We start from the raw sequence: 17,921 nt of genomic DNA, 5'->3' as shown, positions 1-17,921 counted from the left end.
TTGTGTGTCTCTATGTCCAAATTTCCCCTTTTTATAGGACACCAGCTATCTTGGATTGGGAGCCCAACTTATTTCACTAAGACCTCACATTAACTTAAGTAATTATATCTACAACAATCCTATTTCCAAATAAGCTCATATTCTGAGGTTCTAGGTTTTGGGACTTCAACATATGAATTTTGGGTGGACATAATTCAATCCATAACAGATTTATGAAGTCAATTTTTGCTGTAAAACAAACTTCCCAACACTTAGCTGCTTTAAACAACAAATATTTATTTCATAACAATTTTCCTTGTTGGCAGTTAGGGCCAGAATCAGTTGATGGCTTAGCTATGTTCAATCATGCATTTGTGTTCAGCTGATGGTTAATGAAGCAGCTGTGTTTCCAGAGGTTGGCTGACTGTTGGTTGAGGTGGCAGGTACAACTAAGTTGCGTATCTCTCATCATCCAGCAGGGTAGCCGTGTTGTTCACATTTTGGCAACAGGTTCCAAGAGCAAAAAATAAAAATACCCAATACGAAAGCGTTTTCCAAACCTCTGCTTGCTTCAGGTCTGCTACTAGCTCTTTGGCCAAAGTAAGTCATACCCAGATTCAATGCGTATAGAAACAGATTCCATCTCATGAGGAGGGAATCTGCAACATCATATGACAAAGGCTTGGATGTGAGCACATAACAAATTTGTGACCCTTTTTATAGTTTACTATAGCTTGTCTGAGGACCAGATATAAGATTTGTCTGAATATCTGGATGTTTTAATTAAATCATTTAATTGGATAATTTAAAAAGAAGTTCAATATTTTTACTGTGTACATGAATAAAAGTGAAAACAGAAATGGTAACAAAAGCCCAGAAGTAATTTTCCTGTCTTTGTTCCCATAACCTCTTCTCTTATACACATGGTAGATGGCTTTCATAATCTGGGTATTTTCTCCATGCAATGCACATGATTTATTGCATGGTATCATGATACCATTGCATGGTATCAACCACTTTTCCCAGCCTAAAGGGTTAGGATTCTAATTCTCAGTACCATAAGAGAATTATAGATGCAATCAATATATGGCTTTTCAGACCTACCTGCTCATGTCTTGAACAGGTTTTTGATATTTATCATGCTCCTCTTCTAACCTCAATTCATTATCACTAAAGAACCTTCTTCTAAATTTGTCCCTTATCTTCAAGGCTATTATTACATTAAGAGTTGAGGTTTACATTTAATGAACTTAGTTTTTCTATTGAACTAAGAACTATTCTTAGTTCTCCTATATCATATTTAATAGGCTAGTTCTTAGTTTAAAGAAGAGGATTCAAGTTCCTTTTCCATGTAGTGAAACTTTTCTATATATTGATGACCCAGTATCCATTGCCTACTATTTTGAAAAGAGTACCCTGATTTCCTTCTAAGGAATTATCTCTTTCCCTTTGAGTAGAGTATTTGTGCCTTTACGTAGACAAGGGGTGAGGGAACTACATTAGATCAATCTGACTCATTCTCCTGGGATTTTCCTTCTTGAGATACATGATTCAATGATGAAGCAAATAAAACAGAAGTTCATTACTTGTGGTTGAGGCTCCCTAGTGGGATTGTTGAGTAATTTTTTTATGCACAGCCCTTTGAAGGGCCTGGTGTTGCTTTTTGCTAATCCTGGCTCTCCATTCTTTCTTTCAACTCTGTAAAATACGTGGGATTTTTCTATCTAAGTTTTTTTCCAAACAAGCTAAGCTGAGTAAATTTCCATTGCTTGCAGCTAAAAACTTTACCTCGTATACTCTTATAAACTAAATGATGAGAGTTTATTTCTTAGAAAATTTTGATATATATGAAAATTCTACTTGTGTCATGTTGAAAATTTATATTTATTTATTTTTTTTAAATTAATTAATTTTATTTTGGCCTCGTTGAGTCTTTGTTGCTGCATGCGAGCTTTCTCTAGTTGTGGCAGGCGGCGGCTTTGTTGCAGTGCGCAGGCTTCTCATGGTGGTGGCTTCTCATGTTGGTGGCTTCTTTTGTTGTGGAGCACCGGCTCTAGATGCGTGGGCTTCAGCAGCTCGTGGCCCACAAGCTCTAGAGTGCAGGCACAGTAGTTATGCTGCACAGGCTTAGTTGCTCTGCCACATGTGGGATCTTCCCTGACCAGGGTTCGAACCTGTGTCCCCTCCATTGGCAGGCGGATGTTCAACCACTGCACCACCAGGGAAGCCCACAAAATTGTATTTAAATAATGATTAATTTTGAGTGAAAACATAATCATTATATAAAATATAAACATTGTTGGACCTTGTTTCTATTTCCAGTCAGATGAAAAACATACTGAATTGTCTGAAAGTTTTAATTATCATGATTAGAAACTTCCATAAGGATGTAAAATATAATTTACAACTCATTATTCCTATTTCCTGGATGGGCACATTGTCTGTATTGTATAATCTCTATACAAATGTAAACTAAGATCAAAGGGAATTAGTTTATACTATGTGATTTAATCTTTACAGTAATGCTTTGACATAAATAGTCAAAATAAATAACATATACGTAGCATATTATAATTTACACAGAGCATTCCTTATTTTTTGATTTGATACTAACTTCCTCCTTGCTCCTCCCTTCGCAATGCACGCACTGGTAAAATTTATTTTACTTGAAATTATCCATAAAGCGTGTGTGGTTCCATCTTCCTATGTTTTTGCTCATGAGGTTTACTGTGACATAAATATTCATCACTGTTCTGTTCAGCACGAAATTTCAGTTCATCCTTTAAGACTTTGTTCAGGCAGAAGTGGATTACCATACCATTTTTCCAATACTTATTGGGGGTGCAAATCTAGTGAAATACCTCTTAGTTATTTCAGATTAAAGATAAGGTATAATTTCTATTTTGTATTACATCTGGTAGATTTTAAGTCATTAGCCAATAATTTCAAGTAATCCAAGCCTCAGTTCCTGAGTTCACTTTCGGAGTTTTGTTCTGTAAACTTTATTGTAATACTTTTAATTTATTGCTTCTTAGTGTATGTTCCCTTAGGATTTTCACCTCTATTTTAGCACAGATCAGACATTATTGTAAATATTTATTGATATACATCTCATATCCAGTAGACTAAATTTTCTAAAGAACAAAGGTCTCAAAAAGTACTAAAAGCAGAAAGTGCAAAATTTGCTGCTTACATGCTTGCCTCTATAAATCATGTACAGTATATATTTATAAAGAATTGAGGCATGTCAGGAATTATATTTGAAAAGTGTAGCTTGGAAATTTGGAGTAAAATTCAGAATGTTGACTGTCAATTTCATACAACTTAAAGGGAGTACCTTCCAAATAGCCATGCTGTAAAACATATAAAATAAAATTTTATATTTTATAAAATATAAAATCTATGTATAAAATGCATGTAAAATGTAGACTTAGTGAATACAGATTTTCAATTGACCTCTGAGCCATGTACTATTTCATATCTAATTTGGAATAATTTATAATACATAAAAACCTGATATTAATGCCCAACTCAGGCAGCTCTGTAGTTTTTTCCAATAAATTAAATATAAGACTATATTTTAAGGTTATTATATATCTAAAAGACCCAATGGTTCAAAGTTCTCCAGCGGTCATAGATCTGTATGAGATGACCAATTATCAACTCTATTAACAATATACATAATCTCAGCAAATATTTTATGTATTGTAAAATGGAGCACTCATTTTTTCTTAAGGTAGAAAAGGATGTACGCATCATTCAACTATCATATGATTTTCATGTCTATTGAACCTAAAATATCACCTAACAACATTATTGAATAAGAGGAAATTAGAAAATCAAAAGTGAATTTCTCACTGCTTTAAAAATTTCTCTCGTTTCACTTCAGTGTTTCCTCCCATCTCCTCTGTTTATTAATTGAAAAAATATATTTTATATTGCATATCCCAATACCTAAGTGGATATTATAATGTTTTGATTATAATATTACATTACAATATTATATTGTGAAATTTCCAAAAATATGTACCAGAGTCTTAGTCATGTATGTATACATGGTATTCCAAATAATTACTGAATCATATTGCAAATCAAGCACTATTTATACAATTGTAGACATAAGAATCCCTGGTATTGAAGGGAAGAGAGAGACATGTAGTAAGAGTCAATTTGAACTTGGGTTGAGCCTCAGCCAGCTGGAAGCAATAGGAAACCCAAGCTGGGAAAAAACAGCCTGGCTTCATTCCCTGCTTTGGTTACCCTTTGTCCAAACACAATCAGAAACTAGAAGACAACACAGTACATACAAGTCAGACACCTTGGGCAAAAAACACAATGAAGAAGGGGGAGGGAGTGAGGTAAGGTAGATCAAGAGGGGAAAATGTAAGGTATTCTGCACTATGGTCTCTAAGTGTCTACTGAATTAAAGATGGAAGAAAGAGGAGATTTGCAGCTTGACAGCTGTCTGCTAAGTGGTAGAAGCAATGCAATTTATCTTCCTTAAATCAAAAGCCATAGTCTTCCCCAAAATCAATATGTCACAGTGTGTTTTTCTCTTTCTTTCTTCCTGTCTTTCTTTTTGTTTTGTTCTTTTTTCATTTTTTTTTTCCAGTAAGCATGTGATTTGGACAGGTACTCCTCATTACTCAGGTTCCTAAAGCCATCAAGGAGCTTGTCACTCACTTATTGACCTTCTCTAGCACTCACCAGCCAAAGAGTAGCCAGTTTAAAATCAGCCTAAAGCAAGAATTTTTCTCAAAGCTAAGTACAATATTAATAATACTTAGAAGACTGGGCCACTTGTCCATGTGGTTAAACGCACCTTAGCGTCTGGTCAAAGTGGTCAATTCATTAGGCCTAAATTCTATTGTATGGGCCATGCCAGAGGGAGCACTCTTTTCAATTTGTCTGAAGATACAATTCCTTTCCTCTCATAATAATATTTTTTTTTTAATATTCAAGAAGGTATAAATAACAGGCCAGCAGAGGTCTTTCCAGGAGATATTCAGGAATGAGTGAAAATTCTGTAAGGAAAGCCAAAAACAGCCTGGACAAAATTTCACCTGTTATAATGGTGGAGAAATATGTGGATTTACAATGTCTGAAGGCTGCAAGACAGAGAAACTAAGTTCTCAATTGTGAATGGAGCCCTTATGTTATCTAACATCTTCAGCAGACAAATATGACACCTTAAAAAATTACATCAGGTCCTGACATTAAAGATAAGAGAAACTATAATATAAAAAAATGAAAATATTTCCTACCTAAGTCTAAGTCCCTCATCTTAAGGCCAAGCAAAAGGAAATGAGGGCAATGAAGTGAGACTCTGATGGAGTCAGGTTATTACTTCCTCCAAAGCTTTATAATCAAAAAACACATCTACACAGATATAAAAAAAAAAAGTCAGTCAGCCATATATTCAGAAAGATAGAGCACAACTGTTTTATTTGAGATATCCTTAAAGATGTGGAAAACTGTGAGCTCAAGCTTTTCTGATTTCTGTTTAGTATTAATTTGTTCTAATGTGTTCCTTTTTGGTAATCTGTAGATGAGTTTATTTTATGCTTAGATCTCCTATAATATATTGTTCACATGTTTATTTGTAAACTGTATTTTGTTTTTCACTTAATCAAAAGAAGATTAATAGAACATAATATATAAGATACCTGAAGACATTAAACCCACACTTCTGCTTTCTAAGCCTTATTTTCAGGACACTAATTTGAAAAAAGAAATCTCTCCCAATAACTAAAAGTTATTTTTCAATCACTTCTCACTTAAATTATTAGTTAATCATATGCTGACATTTAAGGAATTTTATATTGAGTTAAAAATCAACTCAGTAAATGGTAAATTGGATTAAAACATTGGGCTGATTAAGAAGCAAATTTGTCACCATTTGAAAGTTATTTCAAAAAATTCATAGTTTTCTAATTGCATAAAACAATAACTCTAAAATTGAAAAAGGAAAAAAAAATGGAGAATTCATTTTCAACCAGGTATTTTGAATTACCTTTAAATTTTAGATACTTTTTATTCTTTATAAAAAGTCTTTTCTAAATTTCCTATTGAAAATTAGAATTCATAATGTTTTCACCTTGGTAATCGATCTTAATTTATAGTTAGAAAGAAATGAAATATTTAATAAAATGAAGTTAGAAACAATATGAAAGTACTTACAACAACTGTGCTCCAAAAATACAACTTTTCTATTGTTAAAAACAACAGGCCCAAAATGGTGTTACTTATGCTAACCCCCGCATCAACAAATTGAGACTTTATTACAGTTTCAGCTCTCCCAGCAATGGAATCTTAAACCAGTTAATCAGGAATCACCTGATTAGCCCTAGTTAGGTAATCTGCCTATTAGACCCACGCCATCCTCTAAAAGAAAGTAACCTTTCCATAACAACCCCCCTTTTGCCTAGTATAACTTCCTTATCCCTGCTCCTTTCTGCTTATAAAACTCTTATTTTGTACAACCTCTCTGAGTTCCTTTCTATTTGCTAGAATGAATACTGCTGGGTTTGTGCCAAATAAACTCTTAAAACTTTTAATATGCTCCAGTTTCTCTTTTAACACTAGTTCAATGGACTTGACCTAAATTGTACACTATTTTTCATTATTTATGAGGAGCGACATACCAAATCAGTAAAACATGAGTTGGAATTCAACATGAAGCTACAGATGTTGTCTTTCATGTACCTATGGAGGTGATGCAAAATTTTACAGGGGGAAAAGTGGAGATGTATTGCCTACATATTAAATCACTACCACCACCAGCAACACCAAAATAACTGAAAATGAAAACTTTTGAGATACAATTTTAAGTATTGAAGGAATATTTAATAAATGGAAAAATACAACATTGAGAGGAGAAACATTCATAGGAATAAAAGGTAGTATGTTCTAAAAGCTGGGAGAGAGTATGCACTTTGCATACCTTTGGTGGAAGAGGTGTATAGTAGCTGGCATAATCAGGCTTTGTGAATAAATTGAGATTTGACTTAAATTTTAAAGAATGGATAGCAAAAAATATTAGAAAAATAAAACAAGAAAGAAAGAGACTTTATGAATTATGAGTTCTGGGATTGCAGTTGTTGGATTTTTTTGCCCGAGTGATGAGAACCCACCATATACAGAAGGTGAGTTATTCACCTTCCCTATGAAAGAATCAACAGGGAAAGACACCCCCACTCAGATCCAACCACCACAGAGAGGCTAAGAGCTATTAGCAAATAAAAAATAGGAACATCCAATTAATAATAAAGAGTTTAGTAAAACCAATGTCAAATAAAGCTGTTTTAAACTAAATCCAGAGATAGTGCAATACCCAAGGAAAGATAGTAAAAGAAACAGAAACAATAATTTAAATTAAATATAATTAATATCATGAAAAATATCAAAATAAATTAATATACATACATAGAATTAGATATTTGGGAACTTAATAAACTTTTTAAAATAAAGAAAATTGTGGGACAGTCTAGTTTAAAACACACACACAAAGCTAAAGAGTAAATTTTAAGCTGGAAAAAGATATGAACAGGAATTTCACAGAAGGGGAAAAGCAATAATTTTAGATAACAATTTTGGCCTTATCAGTAAAATGAAGATGCACATTGCACACAGATGCTAGGTTTTAGAATAGACATAGCAACTTTGTTTATGAGAACAAATCACTTGAACTAAGAACATCATCCCATCACTTGTCATTTAAATAGACCAATAAATTTGTGGATATTCATAAAATACTGAGTGTAACAACACAAAAAAAGTTTAATTGGAAAATAGCAGTTAACCAGGGAAACATACAAACTTATCCATATGAATTTTCACAACATTCAAAATTAAACAATATAAAGCTTAAGAATAGATACATATTTTATAAAAGTAAAGAGGAAAATTAAAGCTTGATTAATAGACAATTCAAAGGAGTGGTTATTACTGAATATGGGTGAATGCAATCAGATAGTGGCAAACAGAGAGTTTCAAAATTATTAGTAATATTCCTTTCCATATTTTGAGTTGTGGACATGATGTGTTTAATGAATAGACCAAATCTGGAGTTGTAAAAGATGAAATAAACTTTTGATTACATATTTAATGTACATCAAGAGATATCTAAAGCTATTAAAAAGAAAATGAATTGAAAAATATATTTATGAGGTGTATGAAGAAGAATTTAATAAGATATGCAAACTGAATAAAAAATGGGTGAATGATTAAACAGGAAATTCAGAATAACATCAATCAAATATCTAATGATCTAGACAAAGTTGCCCATATTCCTAAATCTGAGGAAAAAAAATTAATGAAACAAAGAGATATACTTTATTACATACCAGAATGGCAAAAATTGAAAACAAACAAACAAACTGACTTCTTGAAGCAATATGGGAAAAGGAGGAAGAAACATAAAAGGAGGAAGAAACATAAAAAAGAATAAAGTAATTTTGGAAAGGCATCTAGCACTATTTCATTAAATTAAAAATCCACCAAACATTATACTCACTAATCTTACTCCAGGGAATCAAATCTACTGGTTTGTAATGAAAATGAGATACAGCATGTTGTGCTTTTTTTAGAGTGCAGATTCTAAAAAAATGGAATCCAATACTGGCTATTTGTTTGTCCTTGGAAAATTTACTTAACTTCTCTGTTTCTCAGTCTTCTTATCTTTTAAATAATTATAGTACTTTGTGAAATAATTATATCATGTCCTTTTAGTGTTGTTGAGAATACTTGTAAAGGCATTGACTGTATACACAAGGTTCTTAACATTGATCATAAAAGTGGGGAGTTAATCCATAAAACTGTGGGCATTAAGGATTTTTTAAAAACACAGCATGTGTGATATTTGAATATGTAGCATCCATGAATGTTATATATTGAAGTATCATATGTGCTTGTCTATACACATGAAGTGATACAAAAGGGATTGTCTCCAAGAAGGAAAAAAGCAAAAACAATTGACAGTTAAAGCAAAGTAAATAACTAAAAGTTGAAAATTAAAAGATGGGGAAGAAGATCCAAGCTAAACAATGAAACACAGATCTACTTATTGAATGATGTGTTTATTATCTGTTGTCTTTTTTAATTTATTTAATTTTTTTTGTGGTATGCAGGCCTCTCACTGTTGCGGCCTCTGCCATTGCAGAGCACAGGCTCTGGACCCTCAGGCTCAGCGGCCATGGCTCACGGGCCCAGCCACTCCGCGGCATGTGGGATCTTCCCTGACCAGGGCACAAACCCGTGTCCCCTGAATCGGCAGGCGGACTCTCAACCACTGCGCCACCAGGGAAGCCCTATTATCTGTTATTTTTTAAAAATTTCTTTAGATTGCAACATTTTTTTCATTTAATCTATAGTTTACTAATATATAGTAATTTTTTTCCTGGATCTCTTCTTCCACAGCTCAGTCTAACCAGATAAACACATCATTTAAGTTCTACTTATATAACTTCTTTAAGAAAGTCTCTGATTTTTCATCCAGTGTTTTTTTTTTTTCCTTTTATGACTCATCATTTTTAAAAGAAAATTTAGAAGAATATTTAAGAAATAGGTGGAACAAATAAAACTTGCTATTAAAAAAACATGTAATAGGGCTTCCCTGATGGCGCAGTGGTTGAGAGTCTGCCTGCCAATGCAGGGGACACGGGTTCGAGCCCTGGTCTGGGAGGATCCCACATGCCACGGAGCGGCTGGACACGTGAGCCACAACTACTGAGCCTGCGCATCTGGAGCCTGTGCTCCGCAACAAGAGAGGCTGCAATAGTGAGAGGCCCGCGCACCGTGATGAAGAGTGGCCCCTGCTTGCCACAACTAGAGAAAGCCCTCGCACAGAAACGAAGACCCAACACAGCCATAAATAAATAAATAAATAAATAAACAAAACAAAACAAAACAAAACAAAACATGTAATAGTAATGGTCTAAAAGAGTGCTGAAACTGACTCATAATGGTTTGTGAGAGTGACCGAATTGTTACATTTTCAAGATTCCATGTTGGCAGTCTGAAATCAGGCATAATGAGTGTATTCATTGTCTAAGGCTGTGGTAATAAAATAGTACAAACTGACAGGATTAAACAACAGAAATCTGTTGTCTCACAGTTCCAGAGGCTAGAAGTCTATGATGAAGTTGCCAGGGCCATCCTGCTCCAATGGTGCTGGGGAAGCAGTCCTTCCAGCCTTCCTGTTACTGAACGCAAGTTCATGTAGATCGCGCACAGCGAAGCCAAACAATATGGAAATGTCGGATTTTGGAGCAGAGAAAAGTTTATCGCAGGGACATGCAAGGAGATGGGTGGCTTGTGCCCCCCAAACCCAGAACTCCCTGAAGGGTTTCAGCAAAGCATTTCTAAAGGCCATGTGAGGGAGGGGCATGGTTGGTTGTTGCACACTTAGTGCAGGAATCCTTTGTTCTTGCAGCTGTCCACCTAGGTCAGGTCACAACATGTAAACCTCCAACAAGACAAACGTTATTGTCTGTTCTGCAACTTTTTATCTCTATATGGATGGAAAGTGTTATACCCTTAAATGTCACAGCCTTGCAAATGGGTTATTCTGTATATTTCAGGCTATAGGCAATATCCTGAATTCAAAGCAAAAGCAGTAGAATACAAAGGTTAAAGTAAAAGAAACAGATCTAATATGGAGTCAGAGTTGCTTTTCCCTATGACATTCTCTCCAAGCATCTGGTAGTTCTTAGGCTCGTGTCAGCATAATTTCAGTCATGACATGACGTTCTCCGAGTACCTATCTGTATCTGAGTCCAAGTTTTAAAGTAATTTTAGAAAGCCATCAAGCACTGTTTCATTAAATTATATATCTACTAAACATTAGACTCAGTAATCTCACTCTTGAGAATCACTATTGTTTTTGAATTAGGGTTCACCCTACTGACCTCATTTTTACTTGATTACCTCTGCAAATACTTTATCTCCAAAAAAGTTCACTTTCTGAGGTACTGGAGGTAAGGACTGCAACATATCTTTGGAGGGGACACAATTCATCCTTTAACAGTGAGAGTATTTATAAGATGAAAATTGGCCAACACTACATATGTTTTTCCTTTCCTAAAGCCAGTTAAATTTACCAGCACACTACTTATGTGTGGCATATCCAATAAACAGACATTATTAAGTGTTGGCTTCCCTCTTGGGGAGAAAATATGAGAAATAGAGAAAAGATAAGTATTAAGAATGCAAAACCACTGGACTCACACTCACATTACTTAGAAGTACATTCTTTGTGAGTAATTGGGGAATCAAATTTCCAAGTTTAAATAATTATCACATAATTCTTGTGTACCTAATGACCTTCTATACTAATTTTAAGGTAATTATATCTTATTTTAAAATATTATATATTGGTCCTGAACTTCAACAATTTTATTGCCTATTTCCTATTTTTGTTTGTTTTGTTTTGTTCTAGCCGTTTTGGGTTTTTAGACAGAGTATTACCAAGTTTATTAAGCTTGGAAATAATAGTGATAGAGTAGTGGAATAGAAGAGAATAAAATAGAATTAGCATAATATAAATCAGCATAGCAATAAAGTAGAACATTGTTAATTAGAGTTATATTTGTATTAAGACTTATTTTGAATGGTCAAACACTTTTTTAACTAAGTATTTACAAAATAAGTTGCTGATGTGTAACAATCAACACAATCCTTCCTCCCCCCAAAAAAGTATTGTTTCCAGATCATCTGAAAAGATCTCATTTTCCTTGATTTCCTTCGACTTTTGTAGTAGTGAAAAGGTTAAACCTATTAATACTGATTACACTAAAAAAGGTTGCATTTTCTAGATTACTTCTTGAGATAAACATATAGAGTAGTTAAGCTAGCCGGATATTTTTTATTTATGAAAATATTCCTCATACACTTTCTAAAAGGTTTCCAACTAAGAAGTGATTGACACAAACTCTATTCTTTGTTGAACTACAGGAGAAAGACAAGAAATAAAATATACATTCTCCTGTGGAAAGTGAATTGTAAGTATGAGTGCCAAAGTTTCCTAGTGGATGGAAAAGAAAAATAATTTTCTGATATGTGTTTCCTTTCCCATTTCATTTCTTCACATCCACGTTTCTATGGATGATAACCAATTTTTTCCCATTAGTGTAAAAATTACTATATTTTGAAATAAATCCTCTAGAAAATGAGAATATATAAAAATGTGTTAGTAAATTTACAAATAGAACAATTTATTTATTTATTAAATAAATATTGAATAAGCATCTTCCACTGGTTCTGCACACACCAAAATAAATGAGATCATCCTGTCTGTGAGAAACATACCAACAATTTATAAAGATAGAAAATAATCAAATGATCACAATATTATCCATAAAGAGATAACTACAATTAAGTATAATCATTTTTTATAATTTTTATATATTGAAAGAAATCAAGGATTCAACAGGAAGCAAAGAAATTAAAAAGCAGTATTCTCTTTCCTAAGTCAAAAATAAAGGTTTATACCTGTTAACATAGTGTTGATCATGGAGGCATGCATTCTTTTGCAAAACATTTTAATAAGTGATGCCTTATTAAAATGATTTCCCTTGGATACTATTTTAATTCACTCGGGCTTCTCAGTTTTGGATTCTAAAATCCCAACACAAAGCACAAAATATTTCTTTAAATGACTCTTTTTCTTCTGGTAAGACTTTTTTTCCCCTAGTTGCAAGAACAGAGGTAGACTCAGGCAGTGTTGAGTAAAAGATGTTTTATAATCTTTTCCCTATGGAAAGTCATAGGGAAAAGAAGCCATCTCTAAGAAATAGCTGAGCCCTTGATCTCCATCTATCTCTCCCGTTCCTTCTCCCCATTTTCATGAGAGTCTTGACATTGCTCTACTGAAATTACAATTTCTCCCTTCACTCCAACTTCATTGTCCTCTCTTTACTTAATGTCCCCCCAACCCTTCATATTGATGGCTGTGCTTTTTCCAAAGTATATTTTGCACAAACCTGTAAAGGCTGCTTTGTTCTCTCAAGATATCAAGACTATTCCATTCCATCTCTCACTGCCCCCTTTATATCATAGGTCAGATTTCAGGAAAAGGGAACCAGATTTATCCAGGCTTTAACCAACCCTGCCACTTTTCAGTATTTCAGCAAGATTTCTGGACTGAACAGTTTCATTATCATGGAATGTGGATCTGGAAACAAATAGATACAACCCTAATGCAGTACTGCAGTGCAATTTTACCCATCTTAGAAATATAAGCAAGCACACATAATACTATATGCATAGACTTCAAAAAATTAAAAATTGCAAGACATGACAAGGGAACTTCAAACATATTTGAGAGAGCATGCATTCTTGTATTTAAAAGTTTCTACAGGACCATCAAATCGACATCAGTGGACCTAGATTTAGAATTGACCAAAAGATTCCTTGAGAATCTTCCTTACACCAGTTTAGTTAGGTTTAGACAATTTAAGGAAGCAAAGCAACTCAGAGAAAAAAAAGACATGTACTGGGAAGTCCCACAACATGTCAAGCACAGTTTCCTAGGCACTTCACTCTACTTCTCTCCTCTCTTGTCAAAAAGAGAAACTTGAAGCAGGCGCAGACTACTTCATCTCAGGGAAGTCACCTCTCCCTTCTAGACTTCTGTATATACCATGCTTTTCATGTGCCCTCCCCTGGGCACATGTGCCAAGACTATACCTACCAGTGAAGCTGCAACTCCTCAATCAGGAGTGCCCTGTGAAGAATTCTGAAAACCAGGTAAAAACTGACAGTTATTATTTTGTACTTTTTTCAACTTGTATAATCTGTACCTCAGTGCTGCAAGAATGGAAGTCCAGTCATTCCAAGCATACTGGGTCTGGAGGCAAACTTCAGACCAACAATTAACCATTTGCCTGAACAGGTTTGAAAAACAGTTGAAACCACCATATCCAGGATTTCTCTAATGATGAGAAAGTCCAGGACAGACTTCATGGGTTTTCATGAACCCCCTGAAAATACCTGTGCAATGGTCTGTCAGTATGTCCATTTTAGCTGGGAAAGGATAAAAAGTTTCATCAAACTTTCAAACTTTGTGATTAAAAGAAAAATAGCAGAATCCTGCATCACATGCAGCAGGATTTGTTAAAAGGGCTTATATTAGACAGTCTCAGAGAAGCAAAAGAGCAAACTAAAATGTCCACAGCACTTATCAGAGACATTGCTTTCTGGGAGAAATACAGTCCAGCATAGCAACTAGAAAACACTTCTTATTTCCTAAATGCTGAAGCAATGGCTCAAAATCCCTCTGGAGTTAACATTGCTGTGCTCAATATTAATGTGATTTAATTGTACTTCAGAAGTATTTGCCTATAGTGCAGACTTTTTATTTCTATAAATCTGCCTTTTTACTATGAAGGGGAAGTTGGTTCGAGAGTAAATTCATCCATTCACAAAAGGCTCATTAATATTTACCTCTCCTATGTTCATACTGAAGCATGATTTAATAATAATGTTTATATTTTCAGAATTCTCTAGTCTCCTGTCAAAAAAAAAAACACAACACATCTATCATATTGATTTGTTTCTAACATCCACAGGTTAATGATCAGAGGCACTACAGGCGATACAACATCTCATATCTTTGGTTGCAACTATATTTATTGAGGACTGTTAAGCAACACAGGTTTTGTCAATTTGAGTTACCTGTAAATACATAACTCATTTTTCTTCAATTGACTAAACTCATTTGGGAAAATTTACAAAGATAAAGCCTGGCAAAAATGCTTGATTACCTTTTATCATGGAGAAGACATGTTGATGTATTTCATGAACAAAAGTTATGCTTATTTTATACAGCACGTTTGTGATTTTAGGGAAATATTTTCGATTTTTTCTTGAATGGTACTAATCTATTTTTATTTTAAAACAAATTATTAATAGCTATTGAAGCCTTGAAAACTAATTTATATATCTAAAGTTTGTAACACTTCCATTTAAATAGACATGTTGAGAATCTCATTTAGAGCATTTTATATTTTTAGATAAATTTCATTTCAAATAGGTTTGTGTGTATATATATTGTTTTGGCAAAGTATAATTCATTGAGTGATTTTTACAAAGAGATTTCCCCTATTTCAATAGGTCAAAATTTGCATGAAGACTTTTTCTAAATTTGTAAATGACAAATTAGAAAGCATTCATGAAAATGCATTTAGCATACATGAGGAAGTGTCTTTAGGCTATGACTTGGTTATTTCTTAAATCAATGTATTTTTAAATCTATTTTTACCATTCTTGAGATCAATAGCCCTTTCCTAAAATTTTACCCTCATAATGTAGGCAATACGAGATATTACAGCTGCACACTTAATTAAATTTAATCTAAATAAATAAAAATGTAAAACTAATTTTCAATATTTTATGTGCCAGCACTGTGTCATAATAATACCAAGCTTAAGAAGGAACTGTGTAATGTAAGCTCTGTCCAGATTTAACATATCCATCTTTGAAATGATGGATTCACTTCAAATTCAGGGAATTTATGTGATGGTCATAAATTTTTTTACACTTAACTTAAAAAAAATTGTTCTCTGTCAACTTTGATTGACTGAGCTATGCTATGACAAATAAAGAAATCTCCAAATTTAGTAGCTTAAAATAAGTTTATGTAGCACTTGTTCTACATGTCTATCACAGGTCATCCAGGGATGCAGTTTATTGAAATTCGTAAGGGTCAAGGCTTATGGGACTCAATGTGAATTCAGGCTTCCATGATCACAGAGGTGGAAGTAAGAAGACACAGTCAGTGCTCCACATGATGGATCATAAGGCTTCTTCCCAGAAGTGGTATAGTGTCTTACAACAATATGTATTTCATAGACAAAAATAAAATACATGGTCAACTGAACAGAGATGAATAAATTTCTCTAAAAAAGGAACATACGGTAGTTTTTTAGTTGAATAGAAATATAATCTATCTCAGATAAATTAGTTTAGAAATTGTTCAAAATCTTTCTAGTTAGTTAAAATGTAAGCTTTCCTTTTCCTATTACTAAGAAAAGATTATTGTAATGATTTCCATGAATATTTATCTATAGTAAAGAATGTGACTAGAACCACAAGTAGACCTAAAAATATCACTGACTTTCCTATGTAATTCCCTATTTGGGTTATAGATTGTATATACATCCCATCTATTTATCTATCATCTATCTATCTATCCATCTATCTATCTATCTATCTATCATCTATCTTTCTATCTATCTTGCATGATTTTAAAAACCCGACTTAAATTCTATAATCCTTGGTTTTCTTATTTCTGAAAAGGTGCTACTTATATCTATCTTATAGAGGTGTTGAGACCACATGAACTAATGTGTGCAGAGCTAGAAACGCTACAGACATACACAAATTTTAGGGATGGTGGTATATTTTACTATTCAGATAATGTGTATCTTTTATTATGTGCATCTATAAGAATAAGACCAGTTTAACTTGAAAACTTGAGAATATTTAACTGAATACTATCGGAGAACAAAACTGTATTTCCACCCTTAGGAAATATATAAAATAAAAAAAAATTTAATCTGCCATGGTGTGGTCCATAAATCACTGCTTTATATCATAGAAAAGCATATCCAGCCCTTATTTTACCAGCTTGTTTCTCTACAGGGGCTAAAATCCTAGTGAAGGAAGTATTCAGAATTCTGTAATGGAGTGAATGGAAGCCCCAAAGACTCAGAATGGCACTGAATGATAAAGAAGAAACAAATGAAGCAATGAATAAAATGCTTCAAAGAATAGATGTAATATTTCTTCATGTCAGTTGATAATCACTTCAGTGAGATGTATCTCTTTCATACCAGAAATGATGATCAAAAAAAAAAAATAAATCCTGTAAAAAATATTTGTAGGCATACAGTATCAGAGAGACTATACTAGCCAGCTTTATTTTCAAAGTAAAAAAGAAATTAATTGAATTGTGAAAATATTATCTGGATATGGAAATACAAACGATATCAGATATGTGATTCATGGCCACTGCCATTAAAGACCTTGAACTCTACATATGAAAATAATGTTTAAACACATCTAAATTGAAATAAAATGCAACATTAACATTCAAGGTTTGTTTTAATACAGTGTGAACTTCTCCTTGAGTTGTGTATATTAATCATATGTATTTGTATATGAGAAACAACAACATTAAGGAGAGGATTCTTTCAATCATTACTTTGACAAATACTTTTGCATCTCTGCTACATAACTGTTTTAGGCTTTAGGATCACAGTGGGAACAGTAGTCCATGTCTTCATTGAACAAGTGGTCTAGTGGGTGATACAGTTAAAATAAGAAATACACAAATGGATAAAGTAATTATAAATCTGGGTGAAAACTACAACTAAAACAAACAAAAAGTTACAAGCTAATATGACAGCAAAAAACAAAAAAATCATCATACAGGGTGGTCTATAAGAAAGCTGTTTTTGTTGTAACAGACTCTGTGGTTATAGTCACACTTATCTTTCACTCATGATTTGCAAATTGGCAGTGACTCTATTTGGCCCTCTTCCTTATGTCTTCATATTCTGAATTTCAGGTGAAAGAAGCAAACCCCTTTTGATGGCTGAAGACAAGAAAAAGAGGTTGTAGCAATCTACAGAGGCACATTGAAGACTTAAAACATATGTATAATCCACCAAGGAAAGCAAAACACATAGCCAAGCCTGACAATGGGACACAGCAAAGATAGGACATAAAATAGTCTTACAGGGGAAGGAGAAAATGATAAGAAAAAAAAACCCTCTGATTTTGCACAGTCTGCTTTCTTAGTTTTAAATATTAATTTCTCTCCCAAATGAAAATACAACTCTTCCCCTCTGCAGGGAATTAATCCCAAAAAACTCTTCCAATAATAATATGAGGATCAAAGTCCAGGGATTTTTAATATACTTCAGTTCCAGATGAAGTGT

Source organism: Globicephala melas, chromosome 3, assembly GCF_963455315.2.
Source record: "Globicephala melas chromosome 3, mGloMel1.2, whole genome shotgun sequence".
In the NCBI taxonomy this organism is placed as follows: domain Eukaryota; kingdom Metazoa; phylum Chordata; class Mammalia; order Artiodactyla; family Delphinidae; genus Globicephala; species Globicephala melas.
This window is presented reverse-complemented; position numbering follows the sequence as displayed.